This window comes from Manis javanica, chromosome 3 (genome assembly GCF_040802235.1).
Source record: "Manis javanica isolate MJ-LG chromosome 3, MJ_LKY, whole genome shotgun sequence".
NCBI classification, from domain to species: Eukaryota; Metazoa; Chordata; class Mammalia; order Pholidota; family Manidae; genus Manis; species Manis javanica.
In genome coordinates, this window is record NC_133158.1 from 116,217,375 (window position 1) to 116,231,113 (window position 13,739).

General features: G+C 35.3%; 1 protein-coding gene across 3 annotated transcripts in view; it reads right to left on the bottom strand.

Moving 5' to 3' along the window:
* Positions 1-2,785: 2,785 nt before the first annotated feature.
* The window catches only part of CCDC50 (coiled-coil domain containing 50), a 260,855-nt gene continuing 249,901 nt past the window's right edge, over positions 2,786-13,739 (bottom strand). For all 3 annotated transcript variants that reach the window (XR_012129294.1, XR_012129292.1, XR_012129291.1), the window contains one exon: positions 2,786-2,883. The gene's annotated coding sequence lies outside the window, so the exon portion shown is untranslated. The remainder of the gene's footprint in view (positions 2,884-13,739) is intronic.

Below are 13,739 nucleotides of genomic sequence, written 5' to 3' on the forward strand. Positions count from 1 at the left end.
ATCAGTGAACAAAAGTGCCTTCTTAAAAGTTAAAAATACATAATTTGAATTAGACTTCTCATTAACTCTAGAATTGCCTTCAAAGCAAATATGAGATACCTTCAAATATATTTGAAATAAGTTCAAATATAATATTTTAATAAAGCCTCTATACCTATTAGAAGGTTATCTACCCCCAAGTGTTTCTACACTTCAAGTAACAATGCTCAATAACTATGATGCCTTTTTAAAATGGTGTCTAGATTCTTAGATCATTCTACCAACTTGCTTAGCCTCCTTCCCTCAGCTCTCTTCTTCCTATCATGCACAGTCCACTGCAACAAGTGACATTAAAATGAATGAAAGATGAGGCCATTAGCATGACAGAACATGCTCGAATTCTCCATAGTCTTCCCATTGCCTATGATTAAAGCCTGGACCTCCCTAAAATGGATTACAAAGCCCTACATGATGTGGTCCCACTTAACACCTGCACTCATCTTTACCCATATAACTCCTCTCCCTCCTGTTTCATGCATTGGGACGCTGCACATTCAGATCATGCTTTGTCACACCCTTGGGACTTTGCACAGATGATTTTCTTTGTCTGAAATATTTCCCAAGTTTTATACCTGTTCCTCATTGCAGTTGCAAATGAAATACAATGCAATCTAAATTCTCTGCCTCACCTAAAGGCCCTGCAAGAGCTAGCCCCTGACTAACTCTCCACTCTCATTTCAACCTACTTTTCTTGTTTCCTGTTCCACCCTCACCAGTGATCCTACAGACACATTCACTCTTCTTCAGACACCGAGTCCTTTACCATCTCCAACTTTCCACCTGTGCTATTGTTTCTGTTGAGAAGTTCATTTCTTTCCTCCAGTCTTTACCAGCTCAACTTCTATACATCTTTCAAGTCTCATTTCACATATCATTGCTTCAGGAAAAAATCTCAAGTTCATCCATATATCAGACCAGATACTCTGTTAAATGTTTCCAAAGCATCTTGTACTTCTTCATTGTCTTATTGCATATGTAATCACATGCATTAATGTGATTTTTAAAATTAATATCTGTCATCCACCATGAGAGTTTAAGATCCACGGAGGAATGGTAATTTTTCCTTGACAAGAAATTGAATCCTTCAACATACCCCAGCAGCTAGCAGAACACCTGACATACCAGTCATTTGATAAACACGGTTTAGATGAGTTGTACTAATAACTTACAGTGAAGGAAATTATTACCTGATTAGAAGAACACCACCATAGTTCCTATTTTCTCATCACAAAAATATATAGTAGGCCAATATACTGCATCCAGATTTGTACATCTGCCTTCAAAACCTCAATGCCATTGCATGTAAATGCCTGCATTGGCTCAGAATTCAGTACATACCAAGATTCACTTCTCATCACTTCCAATGAGTCATCCTCTCGCACATGATGTAATATAATGAAGACTTCAATAAAATAGTCCCTCTTCATTGTAATTGCTTATAAAGTGTTATTGGTAAAGAATTTAAGAATAATTTATTTACCTCTGTTACAATATTTTTTCTCCAAAAAAGCAAAACTCATATTCAGAAAATGATGAAAACTACAATTTTGGTCTCCAGAATCACTGAACAATTTTAGCAAACAATCTTTACAAGAATAGCAATTTCTACTATATCTAAAGATGCTCAATATCCACAGATTTATTGTTTACATTTAATTCTCTCTTGAAGGCCTATGCTAATGAGTGCACAGAACCTCAGGGTTTTATTTATGCAAATACATGTTTTTCTCTGTGATCATCTCGTGGAAATTGTATATTTGAACATGTGTGCAACAAACACATTGTCTACATTAACTGAAAATGGTTTCATTTTCAAAGACAGAATAGCCTTTCCTTGTATCAGTGTTATTTAAGAGTGTATATTTTCAATTTCATACAACAAAATTTTCATATTAATTTAAGTCTTAGAAAAAGTCTTAAAGTCTTTGACACTTCTTACATTTTTGGATTTTCAAAAAATCCTCAAAGATCATAGGACAGGGTATATATTTCTGTTTGATAGATGAAGACTTTCAAGCCCAGGGAGACTAATTTACAAAAAGTTTTTCTTGCAGTACTGAATATAAGATTGACAGGTAGAATCCTGTTTTCTGCTTCTACAGAGAATCTAACCTGACATGTATCCTGAATTGTAGTACCAATTATAAGTATGTGCATGTATTTTTCAAATAGGACAAACTCCCTTCCTTTAAAAGAATCTTGCTTTCTATTGAAATACAAGGGGTGATGCAGTGGTTTTCTGGTAGGAGCATTTTCTTTTTATAGCTTTTGCAAAACCAAATGTTTATTTATCTTTACACTGGCATGTGGGCTGTGGTTCATCTGTGGCTTCGCTCAGTCTGTGGCTATACTTCATCTATCCCCTCCAGGTTTTCTTATCCTGGGATCCAGACTGAAGATTTATCTCTCAAGTGGGCCATGTATATCCCCATGACAGGAGACCAAACAGCAAAAGGAAGGGCAGGAACCTGGGATGCCTCTAAGAGCTTCTGATTAGGTAATACAGGTAATACAGTACATCATATTTGCTCATAAACAATTAACTAAATCTCAGTGTGTTGGGAATATAAACTTCTCCCACAGGAGGTATTGGAAATTAACACAGTAATTGGTGAGCAAGTATAATCCATTTCTCTCCAGAGCAGTTAATGAGGGTGAAAAATAATGTGATTGATCAAAGACTTCACTCTTGACCACAAATATTTATGCACTTAAAATATTCTATGTGTTTCCCCAAAGAAGATACCTTAAAATCCCGTCCCATCATGTTCTCAGCCTTAAAGTTCAGGATCTCATGACAGTCTTTAAGTCAGATCCAGATATAGTTCCCCTTGGTCTTGAGACCTGCAAATTAAAAAGGTAAATTTTCTAATCTGGCACACACCAATACACACCCCATTTTGCAAAGAGGAGAAGAGAAAGCACCCAAAAGCCACAGGGCTTCAGAAATTCTTAAATTCCATCAGGTAAATATTAAATGTATTACCCTGAAGGTTGATAATGTGACTTGATTGGGTCCTTATCTCACTTTCTATAACTGACTCCACAGTTCATTATTCTCCACGAGTCCTTATTCTGCCCTTGACAGTTCCTTTGTTTTCCATTATCCCCCTGGTCTAAATTTGAAGAAAACCATGAATAACATGACCTCCTTGGAAACTGAGCAGTTTTCTCAGCCTACTATATCCATATAGAGATTTTGAAAACCAATGATTGTTTCACATCACAAATCATCCCAACAACTTTTAATTCATGTTTGATTTTAGTCACCTACTTGTGCTATCATCCACACCCACAATACTTCTCCAGGACTGTATCTCCGTACACCAGAGATTTCTTTGGGATACCTTTTAAGTTTTCTTCTTGAGCCTTTTATGTCTAACTAAAAGTATATGTTGGGGCCCATATTAATCTGTAGATATATCATAGCAAAGGGAATCATGGCCATATCCTTGATTTGATTGTGCCTTAAGATTGAGTCTGAGTCTTTGAATAATTTCTCTGGTTCTTTTACCTATATTGGACATGAGCAAGAGTTGCAAATTCAGCCCTGTAAGACTGAGAATTTCTGGATTCTTTTTTTTTTTCTTCATGTCCCTGCTTAGAAATGGGTCAATTCTTTCTAAGCACATATAGTAGTACTTGTCTCATATTACTTGCCTAGTGCAGCTAATGAACAAAAACTGCAGTGAAATTTTGTACCACAAAATTTATTCCCTTAAATCCACAAGTTTTTAGGCACATGGTTAGCCTTCCAACTTCTCAATACCTTCAATGTACCCAGTGTTTACCACTGCTGATATCGATTGACCTTTTTTTCCATCTACCAAAAAAAGTTTCATCACTGGCCAGCTACACATTCCTAATAACATAGCTTGGGATATTTTGTTAAGGCAGCACCCATTTCTGGAACCACTTTTTGTATAACTGTTAGCTCTGTTGTGTAACAAACAGCACCAAAACCTCAATGGTTTATAATAATAAGCTTTCTTATTCATGTTATATGTAGGCTGATGATCTCCTATGGCTTTGCTTGTCTCTAATCTGTAGGAGTTTTCATTACAGGAAACAGTCTGTAGGGAAAAATCACCTCAGTGTTTGCCTCGGATGAGCTTTGTCTAGAACACAACCTCCTTGGGTATACTGAGCAGTTTTCTCATCCTTGTATGCGTGTATATATTTTGAAACTAATAACTGTTTCACAAGAGTATCACAGCATTTTTAAGTAGAAATGAATGTCTTTGTATGGGAGTTAAAATGCCAGATCATTTTTTTCATAGACAATGCTCTTCTCCTGTGACAGAGCCCTCACAGTACTCACTGTTCCGAGTAGCCCACTGCAGAGACACTCTGCAGTGGTGACTATGAGCTTTGTTTGCTACTAGCCATCAGATCTTAAATTTGTTAGAGCTAGCAGATCCTCAGAGGTTATGCAAGTAGCGATTTTATACAAATGGGGACATCAAAAAGTAAACAGGTGTCTTTTAAGGGTAATACCATGAGTTAGTGCCTAAACAAGGGACCAAATTTGACTTGTCTCATGCTTAAGAGTTTTGACCACTACTTTATGCCTCTTCATCTGAAGAAACATGAACTTACTTAGTAAAACCAGTGTTTTTTGTTATTACTGAGAATTGTGTTATTAATATATACAATGAGGGACTTTATGTTCATTTTCTTTTTTTCAGTCTTATATTCATATATGCTATATGTTATAGGCAACATTATGCACGTTGTCTGTATCAGTTAACTTGGGCCTTTAGGTTATGGTAACAGATGACTCCAAAATCTTAGGCTTAAAGAAACAAAGATTTACTTGACACTCATGTTCATGTGCAATTCAGAGTGGGATATAATTGTTCTATTGCAGCAAGAAAAGTGGTAGGGCTAAGAAATATCTCTACTTTTTTGTTGGACAGTCCTCCAAACAATTTCTTCCCGTGTGTCATTGGCTAAGACTGATGTTGATAATCTTCCCATAGGTGATGGTTCAGAGGAAAGGGAGAGCAGGAAATACTTAAACTATGGTACAATTTGCATGCACATAAAATATCTCAGAGAAAATAATTTTCTCAACTTCATTATTTTATTGGAATAACAGTTTATAAAGGATGTTTGATTGCAAAAGAGCTGAAAATGTGTACAAAATGGAGCTCTTGTGACTTTATCATCAATTGTATAGCAGGATTCTCCTTCCAGCATAGAGGAGTAAGCTTCTAATAAATTGATCTTCCGACCAATAAGACTGATTAGCCCTCAAAAACCAACTACCTGAGGGCACTGGAGATGGAAGCTGAACAAGCATCTTTTGAAGGGGAATTGAAACTTGAAGCATGTGACCAGTGGGAACATTCTTTTTTAGCTGTTCTACACAAAAAGCAACCACAGCAGCAATACTGGGCATGGGGTGGCTAAAACACGAAAGGAAAAAACAAACAAACAGCATCTTTTTGGCAGCTGAATACAGAGAGAGAACCTAAAAACCCTAGGATTTCTGGAGAGTAAAAGTCCAGTGAAGACGAATTCCTAAAACCTGAATTGCTGACATTTGTATTCACATATGGGCAAACTGAAAGCAATTAGGATTTAAAGTTTTAAAGAGCTAAACTACAATCTGAGCCATTGGAACTACTGACTTTGAGTCTATGTTAATTTTCTGCTAAACAAAACACCAACACTATTTAAAACACTATAGCAAAATTTACATGCACTCATCATGTCCCAAATCCAATTCAAAATTATTTCATATACAAAAAAACAGATACAACGACCCATTTTGAAAGTCAGATGTCAACCCTAAAATGACCAAATTTTGTCAATTATCAGACATGAACTCTTAATACAGTTATTATAACTATGCTCACTGAGATAAAGAAAAATACACTTGCAAGAAATAAAAGGTAAGTCTCAGCATCAAAACAGAAAAATATAAAAAGGAACAAAGCAAAAATATTAGAATTGAAAAATAACAGATCTGAAATATAAATTTCTTGGAAAATACTAAGTAGCAAAATGGAGATAACAAAAGAATCTAAATGAAACTGAATATAGACCCAACAGACATCATCCCATTTGTAGAAGAGAGAAAAAAGATTGTAGAAAAATATAAACGGGGCCTCAGAGACCCGTGGGTAATTTCAAAAGGTCTAACACATAGGTAGAGTCCCAGAAAGAAAGGAGCTAGTTTGGGGCAGAAATTTTTTGAAGAAAAAGTTAACTAAAATGTCCAAATCTGTTGAAAGACATATATTTTTAGATTCAAAAAGATCAGCAAGCCCCAAACAAAATAAAAGACTCATACCTAAGTACATCATCATAGTCAAACTGCTGAAAGCCAAAGATATGGGGAACATCTTGAAAGCATCCAGGAATAAAAACACTTCACATACAGGTGAATTGATTCAAATTATGGTGAATATAACATCATAAACATATTTAAAGTTTATAAAGGAAAAACTAATTGTGAAGTATTAATTATTTATTAAGTAAAAATAGAATAGAGTTTAAAAACTAGAGCTTTTTCAGTGAAAGTAAAAGTATAGAAAATGAAAAATTCTTTGGGCTATAAGAGAATTGATATTAGAGGAAAACTCAGATCTTTGGCAATACGAAAGATTAATATAAATAAATATATGGTTCAATACAAAAATAATGATTTTTCTCTTAATTTCCTTAATGTATAAGGTTAATGTAGAAAATCAACTTCATTTTACATACTTGCAGCAAATACATGAAAAATGAAATTTAAAAAAATCCAATTTTCATTCACCCCAAATCATAAAATGTGTAAAGGAAACTTAAGATTTGTGCAAGACCATTATACTCTATATTACAGAGAATGAGAAAAATCAAAATCCTAAATAAATGGAGAGATTTAATACATTCATGGATTAGAAAAATCAATATTAAGATGTAAAATCTCTCCAAAGTGATCTATAAATTCAATGCAATATCAAAAAAGTCTAGAAAGTTCTTTTATAGAAATTGACAAGTTGATTTTAAAATATATAGACATACAAATAACCTAGAATAATAAAAGCAATGTTAAATAAAAGAAAGTATAGAAGACTTAATACTACAAGACTTTGAAAATTACAGTAACACTGTAATAATCAAAACAATACAGTATTGGCCTAAGGATAGATGTATAGATCAATGAAACATAATGGAGTATCCAGAAATAGACCTAAACATATATGGTGAAATAATTTTCAACAAAGATGTCAAGCCAATTCAATGGGAGAAAAGATGTATTTTCAAAAAATGGCACTGGAACAATTTGGTATCAGTTTGAAAAAAAACGCAAACTAAAACACAATGAGTTACCCATAAAAACAGATAAAATTAAAAAGACCAACAAGAGCAAGTGTTGGTTGTAATGTGCAGCAACTTACAGTCTCATAAACTGCTGGTGAGAATATAAAATGATAAAAACTGACAAATAATTTGTCATAAGTTTAGTACTATGCTCGCCATATGACTCATCCATTTCACTCCCAGATACTTACACAAGGCAATACAACCAGATGTACATTCAAAGACGTAAACATAAGTGTTCATAATATTTTAATTTGCAATACTCGAGAAAGGAAATAACCAAAATATTCATCCTCAGGTCAACCAAAAAATTAGAAAGTAAATGTTACCTACTCGGTGGAATATACTTAACAACAGGGAGGAATAAACTAAAGATATACCCAACAATATAGGTGAATATCAAAATATCAAAATAATTTTGCTGAGAGAAATGCTAGGCACAAAAGATGGCAGTATGATATGAGTCCCTTTTTATAAATGAAAACTAAGCTATGGTGACAAAAATCAGGTAAGTGGTTGCTTGCAGCTGGGGGGTGGAGGGAAGAACTGACTGTAAGGGTAAAGGAAGGCTCTTTCAGGTTGAGGAAAAGGATATGTATCTTGACTGTGATGGTGATTTTATGGGTGTACACAGCTGTCCATACTCATCAATTTTACATTTTAAATGAATGTGGTTTCTTGTATGTATTTTTTAACTTGAGAAAGTTGATAGGAAGAAGAAATTTATATATATCACTGTTTTTTGCTTTGCTTTTCTACCATAAAACCTAAAAGCCATAACTTCTGTTCCTGGTGCTGGTACCCTAGATTATTGCAGATCAACCATTCTTCTGAGGACAGCTAGAAAACACAGGAATGATATTTAAAAGGATCTACTTGAAGGTATCACCAGTACCCTCCAAAGTCATCTGATTTGACAGGCCAACATCTCAGAGAGGAGAGATGCACAGAAAGGTGTGCCTTTTTTTTCTCTTCAGGAGTTTGTTTATTTGAAAGCTTCATGTTAGAGGCTGAGAAGCCATGCAGTTTCTGACAGTCTAATGGGATTCATTGAAAAAAATGGAAACAAGAACCACCAAGTAGGTCGCTGGTAAACACACAGTTTGCCTGTCTTCCAGGACAATTTCCATGTACACAGACAGCTAAAATAACAGTATTGAGAAAGAAGCAATAGTTCTACTCGGAGGGAAAAGCACATACAATAGGTGATATTGATACTAGTCTTTGAAGGTGAGTTGTATTTTTCCCACTGAAGTAGCAAAGATGGTATTTCTAAGCAGAAGGCATAATCAACTAGTCCTTTGTAAAGTTTCTTAAAGAGAGCTGCCTTCTCTCAGAAGAGCAAGACAACCCTGGAGGTTCCAGAAAGTACTAAAGAGGGTCTAACCTTTGCTCCTAAAAGATAATTAATATCTCTGTTTGTTCAGTTTATTTATCAAAGTTAATCTATCCTTTTCCAGAGCAGAGTCCTAGAGACTGCCACTTTCAGTATCTAATAGCTATTTGGCATGTAATCTTAAATACCAAGATAATGAGCACCCTTCTTTTACAGCCTCTTTATCCTCCATATCATGCTTCAAAATGACCTCACTTTCAGATAAATAATGAGCAGGCAAAAGTCATTAGCTGGCTTTTACAAACTCAGTGCCTACCCTGGGGTCAGAAGATGATGTTTTGTTCTTGTTCTGTTAATGTATGACTTTGATCAGTTATTTCTGTATTAGATTCTGGCAAGGTTAGCAGACAAGAATATCATGTCAAGAATGGCATGCTTCAAATGGCAACATAAATAATCAATTATCAATTTGCTATATACCATGCTGATGAAATAAAACTCAGTAACCTACATTCTGCCTACAATGTGAAAGTTCCACACAAAGCCTAATATCATTGATGAGTCACTCAGAAACATTGCCTGTATCATGGTAATTTCTGTGAATCTTAAAAGACACTGAAGGTTTCCTGTGTTAAATATTCGGAACATGTCCAAAGGGAACTGCTCCTCATTACTTTTCTTTGAAGGTTTCCCTCCTCCTTAAGCTTCCTCATTAACTTAGCTATTTCCCTCTCTGGATACAAAAGCAGCTAAGGCAAAAGGGTCACATTTACGGTATGGTGATAAGTTTTACAGAATCAATTTTTAATTTTTAAAATGCCTAATTTAGAAGGCAAGAGAGGCATGAAATTAAAACAAATTACAACTAACAATGATTATCTCTGGGAAACAAAAATTCTCCTAGTATTCCAGTTTCATACATCTCTTACAAAACTTATTCTAGGTCCCTTCAAATTTAGTAGTTATCCACAGATCCTGTAACAGGCAAGTTGGCAAAGATCAATTGTATGACAGGAATCTCAAACCACTGCTTATGGTTTATTCTAATTTCAAGTTTCCAGAATTTGTGGCATTTCATTAAAATTAGTACCTAAGTGATAATCATAAACACATACAAAACATGCATATCTATACATATGCATCCACCAATCATAAATACATACACCCATAAGATTTGGTAAGAGACTGTAATTGTCATCTTTTATTTTTTTTGAGTGTTTTCAATTCTTGATGTTTTAACCCCATGCATAATTTTCCCTCTTAGATGCCTCCCATAAGACACCAACTGCAAATCCCTGATTAAAAGCAGGGGAAGGAAAGAGAAAAGAGGTAATTTCTTTCATTAACTTTTCTGAAAAAATACCATTCCAATAAGAAATAAGGGGCCATCCATCTGATCAGAGCTCCCTTAGAAAAGATTTCCTTCTCTGATAAAGAAAAGCCCCCTACTTAATTGGCTTGGTGCATTCATCCTGTCTCCAGTGCAAATGTGTAAGCTCTTGCATCTTGAAGCTGATGCAGCCATCAGGCAACAAATTTAAAGAAAAAAGGTTGATGTGCTTAGCATGGCAGAATAGAAAATTAGTAGATGCTTGATTATCAAAGATATTCCTACCTGGAAACAATTACTTAAAAATATATTGTTATATGAAGTCAATAGATAGCTTTTTTGCTTTAACTATCTCAGGTATTCTGATGTCTGCAGTCAGAAGGCATCCTAGACACAACCGAGACAAAGCATTATTAGTCCTTCAAATAATCTGGTGTGTGTAGAGCATTTAGACCTGTGTCTGGCATACAGCAAGGGTTATATGAGTTTTTCTTTGTTGTTTTGTTATCTGAACTCAAAACACGTCTATCCATATGGCTATTCAACCTCCCCACTTGTATGTTTAAGCACCTCAAACTTGTTACATACAAATCCAAATTCCTGGTATTTTTACCTCCAAACTCACTTCTCCCTAAGTCTCCCTGATCTATCACCATTGCTCATGCCAAAAAGCTGCGATTCTCTTTTTATTACTCTTCATCTTTCAATCCTTTCATTCAACAAATGAATGTAACTGTTGGCATTACCCTAAAAATGCATCCAAATCTAATTATTCTTCATTATCTGACTGCTTTCACCCTAGTTCAGGTCTCCAGTGTATGTAACTACCCTGCTTCTGCAACATTGTTCCTGCTTTTGCTTTTATCCTGCAGAATTACATGCTCCACAGAGGAGCTAGAATGATATACTAAAAACATAAATGGAATCTTATTGCTTCCCTATGTAGCTTCAATGCCATTTCACTGCTCTTAGAATATAATTCAAGCCTTACCATGGCTTGAGGGACTGCCTAGTCAGACAACTACCTATGTCTTTGACTTTTTCTCCTTCCATTTTTTCTCTCTCATTCATTTGACTTTAATGACGCTGGACTTATTGGTATTCTTCAAAGACAACAATTCTTCCCTAACGCAGGACCTTGGCATTTGCTGTTTCCTCATCCTGAAGTTCTGTTTGCCCACACCTTGGTATGACTTGCTGCCTTATTTCATTTAGGGATCTGCCCAAATACCATCTGAAGAGATATTATCCCTCAATGACTCTCCTTAAAATTGCATGATATAAGCAGAAAGTAGATTTGGATTAAAGCACCACAAAATCTTGAGAATTGATTAGTATTACTTAGAAAAATCACTATGTCACTTTTCCCATCAGTCACTTTTCTTATCAGTCAAGTGGGAAAAATCATGCATGATTACAAGGTATGGCAAAATTCTGAGGATGTACTGCATAAAAGTGGCTTATTAATTGCATAAAAAAGTAAAGATGCAAGATTCTATTTTATGAGCGATTGCTAATAATTGGGAGCAATATTTGTGTGACACTGGAGATATGGCAAAATCATACATACGCCTATACTGGTATGATGTTTTGGATTTTACAATTTCACAAATGGCTATATAATGATTCTTAAAGTGAGCTTATGACAACATAAAAAATAAAAATATACAGTACTATCATAATCATTTAACTATGAGAAAACTGAGACCCTAACACTGAAATAACCTGCATTCGTAGCCTACAAGTATTAGATTTTATACTTACTCAAACATTCTTACAACTACAAATCTAGTGCTTTCTACATAGCAACATGCAATAGAAGACCTAAATGCCCAAAAGAGATATAAACCTAAATATTCTGTTAGTTAAGAACCACACTGATTGTTACATTCCTATACACTAATGATGAACTAGCAGAAAGATAAATCAGAACAACAATTCCATTCACAATTGCATCAAAAAGAATAAAATACCTAGGAATAAACCTAACTAAGGAAATGAAAGACCTATACGCTAAAAACTACAAGACACTCATGAGAGAAATTAAAGAAGATACCAATAACTGGAAATACATCCTGTGCTTATGGATAGGAAGAATAAATATTGTCAAAATGGCCATCCTGCCCAAAGCAATCTACAGATTCAATTCAATTCCTATCAAAATACCAACCAACAGCATTCTTCAATGAGCTAGAGCAAATAGTTCTAAAATTCACATAGAACCACAGAAGACCCTGAATAGACAAAGCAATCCTGAGAAGGAAGAATAAAGCTGGGGGGATTATACTCCCCAACTTCAAGCTCTACTATAAAGCCACAGTAATCAAGACAATTTGGTACTGGCATAAGAACAGACCCATAGACCAATGGAACAGACTAGAGAGCCTTGATATAAATCCAAGCATATACGGTCAATTAATATACGATAAAGGAGCCATAGACATACAATGGGGAAATGACAGCCTCTTCAACAACTGGTGTTGGCAAAACTGGACAGCTACATGCAAGAGAATGAAACTGGATTACCGTCTATCCCCATACACAAAAGTAAACTCGAAATGGTTCAAAGACCTGAATGTAAGTCATGAAACCATAAAACTCTTAGAAGATAAAATAGGCAAAAATCTCCTGAATGTAAACATGAGCAAGTTTTTTCTGAATGCATCTCCTCGAGCAAGGGAAACAAAAGCAAAAATGAACACCTGGGACTACATCAAACTTAAAGCTTCTATACAGCAAAGGACACCATCAACAGAACAAAATGGCATCCTACAGTATGGAGAATATATTTGTAAATGACATATCCGACAAGGGGTTAACATCCAAAATATATAAAGAACTCACACACCTCAACACCCAAAAAGCAAATAACCTGATTAAAAAGGGGCAAAGGATATGAACAGACATTTCTTCAAAGAAGAAATTCAGATGATCAACAGACACATGAAAAGATGCTCCACATCACTAATTATCAGGGAAATGCAAATAAAAACCAAAATGAGATATCATCTCACACCAGTTAGGATGGCCAACATAGAAAAGACTAGGAACAACAAACACTGGTGAGGATGCGGAGAAAGGGGAACCATCCTACACTGCTGGTGAGAATGTAAACTAGCTCAACCATTGTGGAAAGCAATATTGAGTTTCCTCAAAAAACTAAAAATAGAAATACCATTTGACCTTGGAATTCCAGTCCTAGAAATTTACCCAAAGAAAACAACTTCTCAGATTCAAAAAGACATCTGCACCCCTATATTTATCACAGCACTATTTACAATAGCAAATATATGGAAGCAACCTCAGTGTCCATCACTAGATGAATGGGTAAAGAAGAGGTGGTACATATACACAGTGGAATACTATTCAGCCATAAGAAGAAAACAAATCCTACCATTTGCAACAATATGGATGGAGCTGAAGGGTATTATGCTCAGTGAAATAAGCCAGGTGGAGAAAGACAAGTACCAAATAATCTCCCTCATTTGTGGAGTATAACAACGAAGCAAAATCGAAGGAACAAAACAGCAGCAGGACTCACAGACTCCAAGAAGGGACCAGTAGTTACCAAAGGGGAGGGGCAGGAGGGAGAGATTGAAGGGTATTATGATTAGTACACATGGTGTGTGTGGGGTCATGGGGAAGACAGTGTAGTACAGAGAAGACAAGTAGTAACTCTGTGTCATCTTATTACACTGGTGGACAGTGACTGCAATG